We start from the raw sequence: 16,600 nt of genomic DNA, 5'->3' as shown, positions 1-16,600 counted from the left end.
TGCCTGCAAAGCACGAGGGAAAGCAGCAGCTAACATTGCTGTGACAAGGAGCAGCTCATTTACCTGACAAAGATCTGTGAAAATTCTACCTACAGAGGTTGGGAACAGTCTAAAACCAGCTTTCTTCTTAACTTCAGTCTAGGAGGTCTCTATGTTATAAATAGGTCACTTAAAGGCGGTTAAGACAGAGGGGGGGAAAGTCATTAAAAATGTACTAATGAGAAACTCATCTCACTTTTTTTAACAGGGCATCAGGGAATTCCTGCAAGGCTTCTAGTTCATTTAAAGGAGGAAATTCCTTAACAAAGCTAAAGATAACTGACAATCAAATCTTCACAACTGAGAGGAACACGGATCCCCCGCAGGTCCCAGCACAGGGTGGTACTGCAAACCCACACCATACAAACCTCAGGCAGGATTGGGACCTTGGAATGGAAATCTCTGTGACTGAGAACATCCAATTCCTGCTGCTTTAAAAGATGGTTTGAACCATAACCGGTTTCGAAACAACAGAAAACAAACCAATCTCTTATAGGTAACCAGCGATGAGAACCAAAGAACTATGAACCGAACTCATGTCTGTGCGGACAAAACACACATAAATTAAGGCACAGTGGTTAAAATAAGAGAGAAAAGTCACATCTTCACTTTTAAAAGATATTCTCTTTTTTCCCGCTTTCCTGAGAAAATCAGCATGTTCCTTTTTCATTTTAACGCTTTCCTGTGGTTCCCCCCCCCCCTCAACCGGTTGCTTAAAGAGAAGTCTCGGTCGTTCCCTGGTACTCGCGATGGGTGAACCGAAATTAAGACGGAAAACCAAATCAAAACCTTGAAGTCTTCCCCGAGTCTCCTCAGGAGCTCCTGCCCTCGCTGTGTCCGCGCTCAGCACCGCTTCCCAGGGGCGGCAGCTCACACCCCCCAACCCCGCCGCGGCTCGGCTCCGCTCCGCCACCGGCTCACCTGAGCTCCCCCCGGGCAGCGGGACCGGCACTCGTGGGGTCCGTGTCCGGAGCGATCGGTGTCAGGGCTCGGAGGCGAGAGGCGCCCTGTGAACCGCCCCCCCCCCACCCTCACCACACACGCTGAGGCGGCGGCTCCCCGCGCTCGCCCCCCGGCTCCCCGCCGCCGCGTACCGGCTTTGCAAACTTTCCGGTTCACCCGCGGCCGCCGCCCCGGCGAGGAGCGCTCGGAGCCGAACTCCGCAGGAAGTTGGCCCGCCCGGGAGCCGAGCCCGCTGCTCCCCTGGGCACACCGCGGGCTGGGCTCGGCCCGCGGCTCCTCCTCAGCGCTCCCTGCAGCGCGCCGCCCGCGCCCCGCCGCCCTGCCTCAGGACAGAGGGCCGCCAAGCGCCCGTACTTGGAGTTGCGCTCACCGGAGGGACGGGCAGAGCCCGAGCTGGCCGCCGGCAACTTCCCCGCTCAGCCACACGTGGAGCCGAGGCGCGGGCCGGCTGCCCCGCCGCTCGGCGCAGGAGACGTGGCAGCTCCAGCCCGCCCCGGCCGCGCCGGAGGCTCCTCCCGGCCCCGCGCTGAGCGGAACGCGGGGCGCCCTCTGCCGCACGCCGAGGGACTCGCTGCCCCCGGGCCTCGCCGCGGCTGCGCTGCCGCTGCCTCCTGTGGTGGAGCGCGGCGGGAAGCGCAGGGATGAGCCGCAGCCGCCGCTCCTCGCCTGCCTGGAGGCACCGGTGGGTGGGAGGTGAGTGAGTCACAACCCGGGCCTCGCCGGCTGTGCGGGACGGGAGTGCAGCAGTGGGGAGTAGGGGGAGCCCGAGGGCGGATCTCATGCGGGAACGCGTTACTCCGAGCCGTGCCGTGTTGCCTTTACTGGTGAGTGCCCACATAGAATCCCAGACTGGTCTGGGTCGAAGGGACCTTAAAGATCATCTCGTTCCAACCCCCTGCTATGGGCAGGGACACCTTCCACTAGAGCAGGTTGCTCCAAGCCCCGTCCAACCTGGCCTTGAACACTGCCAGGGATGGGGCAGCTACAGCTTCTCTGGGCACCCTGTGCCAGTGCCTCACCACTCTCATAGTGAAGAATTTCTTCCTTAGGTCTGATCTAAATCTCTCCTCTTTCAGTTTAAAGCCATTCCCCCTTGTCCTATTCCTACATGTCTTCGTAAAAAGTCACTCCCCAGCTTTCTTGTAGCCCCTTTTAGGTGAAATCGCAACAGCAGTTGCTTTCTTGTGTATCAGTAGGATGGAAGCATTTGTTGAGTTGATCAAACTCTGCTATAATGGGCCTCAAACAAAAACAGAAAGCAGTGTCCTCCTCTTGGGGACAGCGGGAGGGCTGAATTTGCTGAGGAAGCCCATCACACCCAGCCCGAGCTGCTGTTATCTCTGTGGCAGCAGGACCTCAAAGCACCTGTAGCTGCTTCCCGGTTTCCATGGTTTAGGCTGATTCCACCACAGAGATGCTCTTCTTTCGTATTAAGAGACCTCTTGCTGTGTTCCTAAACAGGCAGTAGCTGTTTAGGTAGGAAACACCTCAGACATCTATCTGCAGTTCCTTCTGTTCAGGATTGCATGTTTTGCAAATAAAAGACATTACCTGAGCTTTGACATTGCAGAGTGCCTGATGTGGAGGTTTTCACTATAAAGATCAGCTGGGAGGAGTCTCACCCTTCCTCCAGGTTAATAACAGCTACAAAACTCTTCCCAAGCTTAATGGTATCATCTTTTTCCTCACACCTTTCTTAAAGTGTTTCCTGTAAGAGCGTTCGTGTCAAGCACCTTAGTGTAACCTTAATGTGCCTTCTAATTGAGCAATATTAGACTGTTGTGTTGTTACCTCCCATTGCTATTCTTTCTGCTGAAAGCATCCATTTCTTACAGCACCAGGCAGATTTTTAATCTCGAGGTGCACTGCCAGTTTGAGGTTAGGATCTGACTTTGAAGTCGTAAAGAGGTGCTGTTGCTGATGTTCAAATAACGCTGAACCGCTTAGGGCTAAAGCGGAGAAGAAATAAAACTGTGTTGTTCTAAACCATCTCTCACTCTGTGATTATCTCAAAGGGCTTTATGAAGTAATGTCAAGTAAAGAAGCACCTTTAAGTACAGCAGCCATTCTGTGCACAAATGCACCTTTGAAGATAGACATTTTTTGGCATTAGAGCTATCTATACTCGTTTAGTGTCTATATAGTAGGGCTGTTACATATGTTTAATGATCACCTGCAAGGCCACGAGAAATGTCCAATAATGGTCACTGCTTAAAGGCATCAAGGTAAGATAAAGTATGTGTGTATATTAAATTCCTCCTTGGGCTGACTCAAGGTATGAAAAAGCAGCCCAGGAAATGTAAGGTTAAAGTGAATGTGTGACTCTGCTATATATTCCAGTAAAGCTGCTACACTTATAAAGTACATACATTTTTTGTTATTATGTATTTATGCTGAAGTGCTTCAACAAAAAACTATACCTAAACTTAAATTTGAGCAATAGATCATCTCACACGGGCTGGCATACTGTTAATTGCTACTGTATTCACTCCAGCTTCGGCAATGCTCTCACAGCAGGACATTGCCATTTAGGAAACACAGCTTCATTTCTAAGCTTTAAGCAGAAGGCAATATGTGGACTGTGTAGGATTTTCCAATCTGCATCTGTCCAGAGGAGATATTATTAAGTGCATTTTTGTTTAGATATTGATTTCTTCACCTGGCTTCCTCAAATGTCAGATATGTGTAGGGGTTTTGTCCAAGAAAAATAGGGCTGTTTGGAGTATTGATTGCAGCAGTGGAGTCTGCAGTGCAGCTCAGTAAAAAGGTTTGGTTCACATTTTAAGACATTGCACTGTTCTTTAATAATCCTGCACATCCTTTGGATGTAGATGTAAAATCTGCTGCCAGGATTATATTATAATCTTTATTATGTTATTTGTAATCTAGAAAAGAAGTCTTTTCAGGTTGAGCTATCAGGTTGTGCAGTAATCTTCCCTTAAACCTGCCCAGAATTTATAGGGGTTTTTATGTGGTACTGCAAAAGGATAGGAAATGCTATTACGGAATTCAGTATTTTTTCCTTTTGATATATCCTACTTTTGTGATGGTAGCAGCTTGGTCTTTTAATGAATACAGATGTTTTCACATGTGTGTGTTCGGAGAGAAAGATGAAACATCACACGTAAACAGTAATTGAAGTGCAGCAACTGTGGGAGGAGTTACAAGTTCAAGTATACAATGTAATTGTATGGGTGCCAATAGGTATATGCTACAAGGGCCTTTCCCTGGAGAATTTTTCCTTCCATAAGAACCTGCAGTGGTAAAACCTGCCAGACAGTATCATTCCCAACTGTCAAAATATTTCCTTATAGTAAGAAACAAATGTTGCTTGCCAAGGCTCTTTGGATTCGTGATTTTTCACAGACTCCAGCAGTTCTGGACCTCTTTTTCTCCAAAGGGTGTTGGAGCCACAGCACTCATACAGCAAATACTTCCCACCTGTGTGCAGTTCCACCTCTGGGGTTTGCTGTGAACTCCTGTGCTTTTGATTTCTTTTTGGTTCCACACTTTCAGATTTACTCTAGGCTCTTGTTTCCCTTATGCTCTGTTCATGTCGTACTCCTGTGTGACCTCCCCTGAATCACATCATTACAGTCATCTTTCTGTCATGTTAAATGGAGAGATTTAACATGGAAATATCCCATATAGTTATCTGAAATGTTGAAGCTAGGTAACATTCAGCTGTCAAGTTCTGGATGGGAGGGATGTGCCATAGAAGTGACTATTTATCTTTTACTGACTATAAAAAGTACATAAAAAGTAAATCAGAGTTAGACATTTAAAGCAGGGTGAGATAAACTCATCTTACGAGACTTCTCTGTTGCCAGTGAAGTCAAAGACAAACTCTGAGTAATTTCAGTACTGAAAGATAAGGCCCAGAACTTTTTTGTCCTGGTAACAATAGTACCTGAGGTGATGGATAACGAATGCCTTCTTTTCTAGCTCAGCAGCTACCTCAGGACACAAGTGAACATTAGTTATTACTATCTGAAAGTAGTTTGGTAGTGTCAGAAAAATGAGACTCTTAATCTCAATTCTCAGAGATGACTTCATGATAGATGTCCCAGAGACTATAGTTCTCTTTGTCTTCTGGAGAGGAGATCTTCAGAGCTCAATCTAACAGTGGTAGAACAAGTGCATGAAAGAGATGCTTTCAGGAGTGAATCAGCTGTGAAGTGGAAGTACCTGTGTGGGGACCAACATTTCAGGAACAGACTTTTCAGGCTCCCAGGTTAACATTAAAGCTCAACAGTCACCCTAAGAATGGGATTTAAAACATGCAAGTAAATAAATCAGTGGAGTAATATACACCTGGTATGACTTTTAATGTGTCAATACTGGTAATGTCTAAATTGAGACAGGATGCTTTCCTTAAAAAATTCATACAAGAATTGAGCCCAGAAATCGTGATGACCTCTATATATACAGAAAATCAGAGTAAGTGATGACAGTGCTTTCTTCTGACTTTACAAACTATGGGATAAGTCCTTCAAACAGAAAGCCAGTCCCTATTGTCAAGGTAACAGAAGTGGTTTGCACTGTCACCATTCTGCAGAACAATTTTTTCATGAACTCTGGGTAGCAGTTTTACAGTCGAAACTGTTCGGTCAGGGTAGAATCTAAAATAGCTTTTAGAAGAATATGTGAATTGTGATAGAAAACAAAAGACTGGATTCATCTGCTGGTATTGTCAGGGAAATTACATTGATTTACAAAAGGAAACATTCTGGTCTATGAACATTTGAAGCTAAGACTGAAACACACCAAGATCCTATCCTTTTTCCCTAGAGCTCCATGGCACAGCAGGACTCTTGGACTTCAGAATTCCTCTTTCAGCAGGAAGCAATGTGTGATATTCTGAAAGGTATTATAGAAGTATGCTGTCACCAGAACTTTGGCTGATCTTATCTGAAAAGCATAAAAACGTTATTCAAAACTGGCAGATAATTTACATTTGGTATGTTGGATACACTACAATAACTCTTACATTTTTCAGGCTAATTCTGTAGTGCATGTTTAGTCTTTCTACATTTCATTTGCTGTCACAAGTGATCAAATGACAGATAAAAAATTTACTTGATAATAATTGAGTATGTCATCTGCTTTCAAAGGCTCACAGTTCCAAAGCTGAGAAAGACTGAAAGAAGATGTATCTATAGTGTTACATTATACTTTATCTTTCACGTAGCTAAATATTGTGACTAAAAGTCAGATTAGACAGTTACATCTGCACCATGTTTTACAGAAGTGGAAAGATAAGTCATGGACATTGACAAAGGTTTTTTCAATACCCGCTATTGATATAAGTGCTTTAATATATCTGCTTATAATTTTTCATGCTGTCTCCTCTTTTGGCAGTGAACTATATGGGATTTACAAAAGCCACACCTGCAGCTCTCTAAATCACAACTGTTCTGAAAGTTGATGTCTACGTATAACATTTTAACATTCAATCAACATAAATATATTAATAGTTACGTGACTTACAGTGAGTCCCTGAAGATGTACACTTGAGAAAAGATTTTCTTTGCTTCAAGATGCCTTTCTCTCTGAAGAACCTGTCATACCAGCCAGACCTTCAAAATCTCACTATAAACACCATGGTGTAGTGCTGAGCAACTTCCTGCAAGTTACGAAATGCTTTCAAGTCCTATTGATCTTTTAGGAATTGAAGGAAGTGGACTACTTACAGGAAGAGCTGAGACTTTTAAAGAATCAAATGCAAATTAATTCCATTAGCTTGCACATTTGTAGTTACTTTTAGGTATAGTTTGACATTTTCTATTTTTTATTCTTGACATAAAAATATACTTAACTGGCAAACACTTACTGTCACTTCCTTTAAGATTCTCACACCAGCCATCAACTTCTGTTGCTGTTGATGCTATCTTCAGTGTTAGAGGACAAAATGTTTTGGAGAAACTTGAAGTGTAAAAAGCTTTTAGTTCTCAAAGTTCATGTGCAGTTCCATGACTTTCAGCAGATAATTTGCCTCCCTTAGGAGTATAAAGATACTGATGCTGGGAGCTCTTCTATAATTTGCCTAAATCATAACAGCCAGATATCCAAATGGCTGATTCAGTTATGGACTTTTCTCTAAACAGTCAGCCTAATTCCATACCAGAGCTGTTACTGCTCAATGATCTGTTGAAAGAGTCAGTAGCATTTGGCACATAGATATTATTTACAGCATGTTCTTTATTCTTTCTGGCACATAAAAGTGCCTTCTGCTTCCTTCTGTTTCCCTGATGATCACCTTATTGTGACTGGGGAAGCAAAATAGTGGAATTAAAGGGAGCGTAGGTATCCCCAGGTGACATTAGAAAATCACACAGCAGTATTAGACCTCTTTGAGCTTTGCATGTTCAGCAGAGATGGGTCCTGTGCTTTTTTGACATAGATGTCACTATAATTCTTTGTGATGGGTCTTCACATTTGATGACACTGCAAAATCCAAAAGCTTTAAGTCAGAGTGGGATAGAGTCAACCTTGAAATACAGTGCAGTCTGTGAGAATAATTAAGCAGTGGGTGCCTTAACAAGGCAGTGTACATCAGTATAAATTAAAAGGCTTAAAGTAGGACTTAATATCTTTTTTTACAAAATACACATTAATCATGGAAGAAATTTGCAGCCTGTGCTGAGGTTATGGGCTGGAGACATTGCAGTTCCTTTGAGTCTCAGGAACTATGAATCTGTGAAGCGTTTCCTTTCTTCATGGGTCATGGTATAGTAAGCAGAATTGTGTCCATAGTCCTTGCACTGCTCATAGTACTTGCAGCTCTGTATTAGGCCAATGTCTGTAATTAAATCTCATCTCTCAGGACTTAAGATGATTAGGGGATTACACTCAGGTTTGTGTAGAGGATTCTGGCTGTATGTCCGATGGATCCAGTAATATCACAGATTATGTCACTATAAGATGTTTCCATACATAACATGATAAAAAGTTTGGTTCCTGTTTACCTGCTACTGAAAAGAGATTTGTAACTGAACAATAAAGACCTTTCCAGCTACCACACTTCTGAAAAGCTTGGGCAGAGCCTGAGAGTTATATGGTCACAGAAATTGAACTACGTGGTAAAGACCTGTCCCTTATAAAATTGTGCAAGTTTACTCCCAGCCTAAACCCCTTTTCATTTATTAATACCAGACTTTGAGATTTCAGGAGAAGTGTGAGAAACTCTGTCTTGTATCAGCAGTTCTTTCTGGGCTCAATTCCAAAGTCCTTCTCCACTTGTATCCGTGGATATAATATCTAATACTGTATCTCTGGATGTTCTTATCAGTTCAGTCCTGTAGATCCCAAAGGCCAAGTCCATAAACTTTCTTTTCTTTCCCCCAAGGTTTTAGATTTATAATGAAAAGATATATATTGCACTTTTTTTGCAGTATTGCAAGAAGTGAAGGGGGGAGATACTCTTATCCTCTGCTCCTTCAGTATAACGTGCTTGAGTAGGTGCTACTCAGCACGAGCAGTGACTAGAAGCGCAATCTCGCAGTGACTAGAGGCGCAATCTCACAGTGATGAGGTGGGCATAAAATTCTGTTTCAAAACTGGACCCACACAGAAGCTCACAGTTGGAGGTGGTAGGTATTTGAAACAGTACGTTCCTGATGGCTTCAGATTCCAAGTTCTGGTTTCGGATCTTTTTCTGGTAGAGATAAGTGTGATTATGCACCCTAGCAATTCCAGTAATCTCTAGTTACATTTGGACTCACTGATTTGTATGTTTCCTCTCATATAAAATATTAGGGATTAGTTCTCTTTGCTTCCATCTATGTAGTTGTGGGGTTTTTTTCTATCAAATTCAATAACAAGAAAAAATCCAGTGCATTTATACTCAGAGAAAACCAGTCATGCAAAGCATTCATTTATGAAAGAGAGATGGTTACACTGAGTCAATACTAATACAATTACCTACTTGAACAAGCTCAGCTACTCTATGCATTACCTAATTCTGGCTCTTGAGAGTCTTCTCTTTTTTTTTTTTGCTGTAAGGTTTTCTTTCTGTATTCTCTTTGCCTTGTGTTTTCAAGAGCCACCACAAGCTGGAAATGTAGAAGTACACACTGTTGTAATGGAAAACCTGGCTTACCTATACAGATATCGTACCATCACTGTAAACAAAAAACAGATGCCAGATCAGCAAGCTGTGTTTACAGCTCTGAGACGCAGTATTCTATTGGGTAGGGTTGGCTGGGAAATATTCTTTTCAGGCTGGGAAAATCTTAAAATAAGCTTTTCTCATCCCAATGGATCAGAAGTTTTCCATTCCAAGTGGGACAAACGCTTCTTCTCCTTTTTTTGAAGGGCAGGGAGGTGAATGGGATGAGAATTTTCTCTGTTAAATTGTTAATTAAAAATGAATTAATTTGACATGAGTACCTTACCTGCTCCAATATTTTGTTTCAGTTTAGATTTCTTTTGTATGAGCTCTGCAACTAAATGGTGAACACTATTAAAGTTAAACATTTCTTATTTGAAGAATACTGAAAGAGGAAGATTTTCACTATTTCTTAATAGAAATAGATAACTTTGCATAAACCTCCACTTCTATAGAAATAGTGATTTCCAAAGAAAATTATTTAGATTAAAAACTGCGACTGATCTAGTTTATCACTGACTTAAAGGTGAAGACTGGTGGTTTGGAATGAGTAACTTTTGTGATCCGATGAAATCAATGGGAATCTTCTTTCTGAAGATTGAATCAATCATTTTTGCTAAGTGTTATGTGTCAGATCATTTTAAAAATCCTCAGAACAACTGGAAATAGGCTTCACTTCATCTTAGAGACCTACTGAAGATTGCTATATCCTGACATTGCCCAGCAGTATAATGGGAACTGACGTAAATGATTGAACAAACCCTCTGTGCATCCAAGGAGCATGTAGCTGCCTGATTCTTCTCTAGTTGTAGTTACAGGAAGTTACTCCACTGCGCTACAGCTGTGTGGCTGCATATGATTTGATCCTATAAAATTGTAGATTAACCTGGAGTGTTGCACTGAGCACAGTTTGAAGTCACTTCATAAGGCACCAGAATCCAATTGTGATTGACACTGGAGAAGCAGGTGGTAAGGATGGTCCTTTATCACAGCAGTTCACCTCTGAGTTGTGTTATGACCAAATCTAAGTCTGTGTCATTGTGCATTGCCTGTCTAGCATTCATCTGAAATTTTCAATCACGTACTTAGTAAATTAAGGCTCATTACTCCCTGGAGATCAGAGAAGAACCCCCATCCCCTCTCCAGGTTCCTACCTTAAGACACAAGCCATATTCTCTCAGGTCCCTGTGGATATTAATTATTCTATGCAGAGTGGAACAATGTCAGCAAAGGTGGTTAAGAGAGACATTCAGAGTGCTCTGTAACTTGGACATTATGGCACTTTCACTAGAAAACAAGCTCAAACCCTTAAGGCAAAAGAAGCAGCTGGGGCACTTGTGTCCTGGGCTGCATTCAAACTCAGATCCTTATCAGTGAGCTGTTAGATAAAACACTTATCAGAAGCATCCAGCAGGCCCAGCAGAGCTTAGCCATGAACATAAGCTAAGCAGCCTCCTAGCAGAACACTAGGCACAGGACCACTGCTGATATTAACATGCTTTACTTTGGTGTTAATCATTATTTAGAAGTGATCGCTGCAATATCTTTTCTTTCCACACAGAAGGAATGAGGGTGAAGCATCCTTAATGCATGCTGTGCTGCGAGGGGAATGTGAAGGAGTGGCTCTTTAGGCAAGCGTGCTGCTGGAAGTCTACATCGGCTCAATCACTGCAGCTCACAACTGTGAAATGGCCTGTTTTGTCGAGCTTGTCAGCAATGTGCATCCTTCAGTTGACAATACAGAAAGCTGTGGTTGGCTCACGCACAGCAATTTCCAGTTGACGAGTTGGTTCAATGGATACATTCACTTGGGGAAATGAAGTAGGAATATTCCCAGTTTGAGCAAGACTACACTGCATGAATATCTCCCTCATCTGAGAGAGAGATGATGATTCCGTACAAGATGAGGCACGATTAGCAGGAGGGAAAAGAAAGAAACAATGTATGTTTTGGAGAGAATTGTTTCATTCATTTTTTCCTTTATCTTTTTGAAGGAAATTTTATTTCCCTGATTGGTTATATATCTCATTCGGAGCCAGTGGGAATCTGTACTTCCACCCTTTCCCATGTACACTCCACAGCTATGGGTTCAAGTCATGCATGAACTGTATTTCTTCTCCCAAGGAAAGGATTCACTGCTTTGTAAATACAGAATTAAAGGCTCAGGAATTAATGACTCTCTTTGACAGTGAAGAAATTGCAGCTGGCCACAGTAAGGATGGAGGGTATGGAGGGCAAATGTAATCTCTAAAAGGGATTCAAAAGATCAGGAGTTATGGATCAGATACCCAGCAGTAAGTTTCACTCCACTGCATGGATTCTGGTACCTTGGGAGCAAAGAGGGTTGTTTTTGAAGTTGGCTGATATAGCATTAATAAGAGCAATTCATGGTTCAGCACTGCTCTCCTAGACAGTACTTCATCATGTTTTTGGTGCAGGGAAAGAAGGAGCTCTTGGCTTTGTGTAAAAATATGTGGCTCACACAGGAGGAATTCCTCATGTTTTATGTAGTCAGTTGCTGCTAGCTTTTTAGGGCACTGGCATTCAGTCTCCTTCATTACTGCTACGTTTGCCACAGGTCTAAGCACGTAATAACAAGGCAGTACATGTTAGCAAAAGGATCAGAGTGGCCTCCTGCTATATAACTTGCTGCTAGAACTGCTGCAAGAACCATTTTCTATTCCTGTTTCTGCTCAGAGGAGAATCTTTCCTGAAAACATTGAAATAAATGTTCCCAGTGCACACCATTTAGTGTTAAACTTTCCCATTTTAAGATGATTTTTCTCCTTCCACTTTGTATACAGAGTGTGTGTCATCGGCAGCCTTACAATCCTGCAATATTAATCAAACCATCCAAACTGTGGGCTTATTTTGTTTCTAGGATGGATACCAATCCTTAATTACTCCGGGCCTGTTTTAACTACCTCAGCACATCCTTATCTGTTTTGCTGCACTTCATTTCATATTACACATTTCCAGTTGGAGACTTGACAGGAGGCAGAAGCAATCAAACCATATTGTCTGGCATAACAGTGGGGAAACTGCCATGTCTCTCATGCAAAAGATTAATAATAGACTGTGTGCTGTCTTTGTAAAACAAAAACATGTCTCGCTTAAGCAGCTTAAAAGTTACATCCTGTGTGATGCTGTCAGTGTGGGGGCCCAATGTCAGACATCTAAAGGAGTTTTAATCTTTGAAGAAGCAGCTTTTTTTTCCCCCCTTGTAAATCATACCGTACGTTGCTGCTGCTGATCTCAGGGCAAGATGCTTACATTAAACTGTTGCTGCAGATAGGAAGCAACAAACTGTTGCTGGGCAGATGAGCGTGGAAAGCCACAAATACCTTAGTGGAGAGGGAATAGCCTGCTATTGCCAGGCGAGGGAGCTGTTTAGGTGCAAGCTTGGAGTTTAGATCCACACGTTATCTCTGGAATCTAAGGAGCCTGATAGCATTACTGCTGCCTTAAAATACGTGTGAGAGCCAGGCACTTAATTAACCAGGTCTGAAAACAGCTTGGAGAAACCTACACAGGTGCTCTCTCCCTCTTTGCTGTGTTTGATCTGAGGAGGCAGGGATATGTCTGGAATTATTAACAGGAAAAAAACCGGAGGAGTAGCAAGATTTTAGATTGGGGTTTAAAATCCCTATTGTCACAATTTCTGTGGAAGTCCAAGGGTATGTGGGTGGTGGAAACCCCTTGCAACCTGCAGGACTGGACTAAATGACTTTAAAGGTCCCTTCCAACCCAAACCATTCTGTGACCGGGTGTGTGTGATTTAAGAGGAGGCAAGAAAAGTTTAGTTGGGAGTCTTCCTCACAGAGCTGTTAAGAAAGGTTTCAGAAATGCATGAAGTCATTCTAGGGATTGATTTTCAATCCAGGAGTGTAACTACTCCATATTGCCTTTGCTGTGATCCATCTTGTCCTGAATACCTGAATTAAAGGTAATGCAGCACAGAAACACAGGATTTTATTTATGTCACCAGAGTACAGAGAAATGGCTGAACATAAAGAAACCTGCAGGTGGTGGGGAGGAGGTAAATGCAAAGTCCTGGTGATCTGCTTGCAGGAACATATAATCTGCACTAGAAAATTCAGAGCCTGTCTGCTTGGCGTGGATCCTAGCTGTGTAGCAGTTTGTTTAGTGATGATGGAAAGCTCACTCTACATTAATTCCTAATGGATTATTGCAAAATGTCCTGTAATGATGACGTGCTTGAGCTGTTAATTGATTATGAAATGCCTTAAGAGCTTTATGAAAAGCATAAGATACAATTATTATTGGATCATGCTACTCATTAACTTTAAAGAAAATAAATGTGCTGTAACTCCAACTGGCCCATGTATCTCTTTTGTTTGGAAATAGATTCATGTCACCCTTTTTCCCTGGTAATATCAATGTCTGCTGCTTGTTCAAATGGAAATACATTTAGGGAGATTAAGGGCCTGAACCAATGTGACTGAAGTCAACTGGAGCTGTTCCTATTGACTACAGAAGGAGTGGGAGCACCTTTTTGGTCTGTCCACGTCCAAAGGAAAGGAAGGTCTGTGGAAGAGCACAGCAGCCACAAGACTCTCTGAAGAGAGGGGACCTGTGAGGATTCTTATTTCTGAAGTGGGAGCATTACTTTATCCTGGAAGTGTTTCAGGCTCCTGGCCATCTTTTGTTGTCAATATAATTTTGGTTTTGAATTGTGAGGTATAGGAGATTTGGGCCATATTTGCGGTGGTAACGCTGTGCACATTCATTTAGCTGCTACTACAATACTTGCACAAACTACTCTTACAGCACTTCACATTCTGTTTTGTAAGGAACTTGTGAAGTAAATCCTGGGTGTAAGCTCAGCTTGACAGCATCCATTTTCCTCTGTGCTTTTGAGAGCTGCAAATGCAACTAAGAGAGTGCAATTCTGAAGGAATCAGAAGCCTGTATCTCGGTTGAGAATGGGCCTGATCCTGCCATATCCCGGATTGACTTGTCACTTTATATTATGACAAGCCTCTGCTTGGAAGCAAGCTCAACAAGAGGCTGAGTGCTTTAAATGTGGGTGAATGTAACCCCTGGGTAAGTTATTCATGCTGTGGGTCTGGTGGTACACCAACCCTGAAAAAGAACACTGTCACCCTGTGACTCTGTGACCGGTGTCGGGGAGAAGGCAGAGAAGGACAGAAGATCCATATGCAAGTTATAGATTTTCCCTAAGGAGAATGTATCTCATTCTCGGTATCTCTGCTTTTAGCATCTAACCCCCTTTGTGTTTTACTAGTGCAGATAATTAAAAATGAAGGTGAATATGCCTTAAATAATGAAACATCGGCCAGTGAAACAATTCACCTTCAGGGCTGTTTTGTACTACAGTTCAAGAACCAGGAAATCCATAGGTTTTCTAATTTATTGTACAGAAAGGTTGTTATTACTGTTCACAAAGGCAAAGTTTCCCACACAAAAGCTGTTAGACTTGCCAGCATCTCTCACACATTCAAGTGCTGCCATATGAGACAGAGAAAAATCCCACCTGATGATAAACTGTATTAGGAAAGAGGCATCTCTGAGGCATCGCTGTAGTTTCTAAAATGCTGCCTTTGATTTTGGGGATTAGTAGGGTTTTCTCAACCTCTCATTCTTGTCTCTGCACATTTTTGGAAATGGACTACAATCTCCAGAGATCTGCTAACATCTGAACGGATTTAATTTTCTGGCTCAAAATAGGTCTTGCATAACTGGTTTTCTTATACACTCAGCTTTGGAAGGTGTTGCATGTGAATAACAATTTGGGAAGAAGTAAATGTTTTATTTCTATTTAGATTTTCAGATTTTAAACACTAAAGTATTTTATATCTTCAGAAGCCTGTTAAATCCTATTGGAATATTAGTTCTAATTTCAGCAGACCAGAGGCTGTATGAACTTGCAGTGTCAGTGATATCACTGAATTGGCTCATAGGTTTTGGCCTCCATGTTGGTCTCAGACCCAGAAAGCAGTTTTTCAGTCAGCAGATCTGATATTATTTCACCTGGAATACTCAAGATTTAGTTACAGTTACCTTCTCACCTGATTTCAAGGAGTTTGAATTCTTAGCATACTGTTCAGCCATGGAAGGGAACACTGGCTGATACATAAGGGCCACTCGGAGCAAGGAGTTACTGACTGGGACTTCAACCTTATTTTCAGTGGGGCTTATACAGAAAGCTTCATACTGATCCTCTGTGTAAGGCCAAATTTCAGCTCTAGTTCCCAGACTTGCAGTGAGTATATTATAACTGACAGTTAAGCATTTTATAATGGATTCAACACATGATAGTTGTATTTGTGTTTTCAAGTCATCCTGCTTCAGGAATGTTGCTGTTGCACTTACCTGCGAATGAACACGAACCTTGCAAAAGATTTTCTGGTTTTGCAGCAATAGTGTAGACCCCTCATTTCTGCAGAGCACTCTGACTTGAGAAGTCAGCAGAATCCCACTTTACTCCAGACCTCAAATGCTGACAGGAACCACCAGGACTTTGGAATAACTGTAAGTGGAAATTGAATTCTGGGTATTCATATGTAAATGGAAATAACTGATGTCCCATTGTGCTTTTGCTTTCCAAAAAAAATGAGGAAAAAAGGAGAAGAAAACCCCCAAACATAATGAAGTATTTGCATATAAAAAGGCTTTTAACTCACATTCTTTGCTCATTGGCAGTCTCTGGAAGCCCATTATTCTTTTCTGCTATAAAATTTTACCGAGAAAAACATTCACATTTCTGGACAAGTTGAAGTTCATAAAAATAATTTATTCTCATTCATTTATTTCCATCGGATGCAGACCTTTCTAGACAGGGCAATTATTTCTAGACACCAGTGGGAGAACAATGTAAGCTTCTGTGGTGGTGTGGGGATTTTTTTTACATTACCCTAGCTAAAGGTTTAGAGATGCTATTTCAGTAGACAGTCTTATTGTAACAGCAAAGGAAATGAGGATGTCTTCAGTTTCTAATCCTGAGTGTGCGGGTTTGTGACTGGATAAGCAGGAGCAAACGGCTTATTCTTTTGAGGACTAATATTAGTCTTATTTTGTCTGCTGTAAATCTGGAGTAACTCCACAGATGCCAGTGGAGTTTCAATGCTAATCCGATGTTGTTTCCTCATCTGTAAAAGAAGTTAATGAGCTGCTTCTTTCTCGGGGGAATCTGGCAAGGATATTTAGTTAATGTTTGACTTCACTCTGTAGAATGTTAATGTATTGTTCTTGTTAGTCCAAACTTTGTTCTGTGCAGGTGAAAGAAACAGTTAACACACAAGGTACTCATGCTTAACACACTCTGCCAAAGACACATCACAATATATTGGCTTTTATTACATCTCAAACAATTTTCCCATTACTACTTTCATTAGGTAAGGAAGCCTGGTCTGTTCTATTAGGAAAGCAACCAGATGCATGTAAATAAATTAACACCGAAAGATTACTAAGTGTAAAATGTGCATATGTCCTCCACTGTGCTGC

The sequence above is a fragment of the Psittacula echo genome (genome assembly GCF_963264785.1).
Source record: "Psittacula echo genome assembly, chromosome: 3".
Classification (NCBI taxonomy): domain Eukaryota; kingdom Metazoa; phylum Chordata; class Aves; order Psittaciformes; family Psittacidae; genus Psittacula; species Psittacula echo.
Note: the sequence above shows the minus strand (reverse complement) of the source record.